Here is a 2,921-nt window from a genome sequence, read left to right as displayed (position 1 = left end):
GATTGCCATATCTATCGCCGCTTCCTAGAGAACCCCGCAGTTTTCCACTTGCAAACAGGTAATATTATGTTACAATGTATCAATTTCTTTATATTTAAGATTCAGTTGCGCTAATTGATGACATCGTATTAGGTGGCGTAATTGGGAGCGTGGTGACCGACGATATAGATATCTCAAGCTAGCTCACTTTAGGAAGGCCTTTGATGAACTTCAGGAAGGCCAGGTGTGTTTTTAATTAAAGAAGCATTACTTTTCGGAATATTGGGCTTCGACAAAACTATCAGTCATTGTGTTGGAGTTATGTGTTGTGGGTTGTAATCATGATTTTTCTTTAATTTTTCAGTTTGTCTGGGTTGCCTATGCTGTGGATCGTGTGGATCCGAATATAATTCCTGCTAAAATATACATGCAATCGGTTATCTGGAGTGCGACAGTTCCATTGGTGTCGTTTGAATGTATCGAGTGGCATGCCACGGATAGGTTAAGGCGACAGTTCGGTTTCGTTCAGGGAGTACCTTCTCAAGAACAGAATTTGGATAAGGCTCATGGAGAGATTCTTACTGGACCTAAAAATCTTAACTGGGCCACAACACCGACTCATTCAAAATGGGTAATGCATTGGACCAATAGGTATTACTACGTTCTTTCTGAACTTCCCATGACTTCACAGCATCCGGTGGATACCTACCTGAACTGGTTCCGATCAAAATATGGGGCCCGCTTAGCCTTGTCAAATCTTGCGGGTGAAGAGAATGATGAAGGCAACCAGGATCTGAATGTGGGCAATGAGGATATGGATGAGGGTAATGAAGATACCGATGAGGGTAGTCAGGATATGGATGAGGACAATGAAGAGCAGGAGCAACATATATCACCTGCAATTCCGCCTCCACAAGAACAACCTCAAGCCTCAACCCAGTATCTACCTCAGACACAGTTCACCCCATCATATCCAGTACAGCAACAATATTGGGGTATGTCACAGTTTGAAATAGGTGATGGAACTTCTTTTAGCCAGTTGCTTGGGTTCATGTCTGCAGATGGAGTACATTCACAATATGGCGATCAGCCTGAGTTTATGCCTGGCAGGTATTCGTTGGATGCAAGGTATCCAGGCCATACCTCATCCGTTGCTTCAGCCGTTTCTAACAAAATCTGACCAAAATAAAATAATTTTAGCAATACTCTGTCACTCATTTTTTTCACTCACTATAATAGAAACATAATCTTAGATACTACATTATCAAAATCAAAACTGAAAAAAAGAGAGAGTTTTGAAGAAGAAGAAAGATGCAGCCGTCGAAGAAGAAGGAATACCCAGTTGCTTTCCCACCTACCAGTTCACTTCACCCTTTTATATCACAACCTTTGAGGAACTCGAACCCTACGACTAGGTTAACTTTGAAACAAAAAAATTCATTTCTAAGACAGAACTCGGACCATCCGATTTCTTTGTCTCCTTGCCACAAAACGGAGGGTCCGAGTTCATTGATCACCATTTCATTCTCCCAGCTAAGAACTCGGACCCTGCGACTTTCATACCCATTCCTAAGATGTCAACTCGTTGGGTCCGATTCCTTATACTTGAATTCCTATATGGTTGCCTAACAAATCGGACCGTGCGTTTTGTTTATAAAATTTTCAAATCCTATGAACTCGCACGGTCCGAGTTCCTTCCTCCCAAACTGACAAAAATCTGTCCCACATATATGTGTATTCCCCCCAAACTCCATATCCAAGCAAAGCACACACATGCCCTCCATAACGATAAAATTGAGCCGTCAAATCTTATATAATAAAAAATGGCTATTTACTTGATAATCTTATATAATAAATTATTTCACCACATTATTGCTTTGAGTATTGAGTTATACTTTTCAGTATTTTAGCACCTTTTGTCTCCAAATTTCAATAGTGTTTGCACACGGTAACCTTTTCATATGACCAAACCAATCTAGTTTGGAGAAATTAAATTAAGTATATTATATCAAAACAATGGAGTAGAAATTTTATCCCAAAAATAAAAATGATAGAAAATGGATGCAGACGTCGTCGAATGTCTAATTTTATCGCTACATGCAACTTTTATAAGTCAATATTATATTATATATGCCTTTTTCAGTGTAATTTAAAATTTCATCTTGTGCCAAAAATATTATGTCATTTCAACTGTTTTCATAATTTTAATTTTAATTAATATGAATAAACCATACATATCTTTTCTTGCGATTTTTAAAAATATTTTACATTTTACTCAGTTATATATTTCCCTATAACAACTTAAAATCCTTTTCTACTTCATATGTTTCTTATGACAAGTTTTAGCATTTTCAATTTTTAAAATTGTTTTAAAATATGAATAAACATAATAATTACGTTAAAATATTTTATTTAATTTTTATGCTTAATTTTTTTAACAATTTTTTATTTATATCTATTAGTAAAACCCTATTATAAAAGCTCAAAAACTGTGTCAACTCTGTCATAACACAAATCATATTTTACATTATCATGCATGGATGAACGAAAAAACAGCACAGTGGGCAAAATAAATCATATTTGTTGGATGAATGAAAAAACAGCACAGTGGGTAAAATAAAATAATATTTTGAAATCACTTTTTTTAAAAACTTAAACATCAAATAAAAGAAAGTAATATGAATAATTATATCTTTAATATTTTTTTTTAAATAAGAATTTCTTTTGGGTTTATTTAATTTTTACATAAATTTTTAAATTTTTATTTGTTTATACTATTTTTTTATTTTTGGGATTCACCAAGAATCAAATTCTATTTTTTGAACATAAAATTCTAATACTATATTATAAAATTATTTTTTTAAAAGTTTAAACTAATAAAAAAATAATATAAATAATTATATTTCTGACAGAAAAATAAATCACAAAACTCAAAGGCTAAA

The sequence above is a fragment of the Arachis duranensis genome, chromosome 9 (assembly GCF_000817695.3).
Source record: "Arachis duranensis cultivar V14167 chromosome 9, aradu.V14167.gnm2.J7QH, whole genome shotgun sequence".
NCBI classification, from domain to species: domain Eukaryota; kingdom Viridiplantae; phylum Streptophyta; class Magnoliopsida; order Fabales; family Fabaceae; genus Arachis; species Arachis duranensis.
This window is presented reverse-complemented; position numbering follows the sequence as displayed.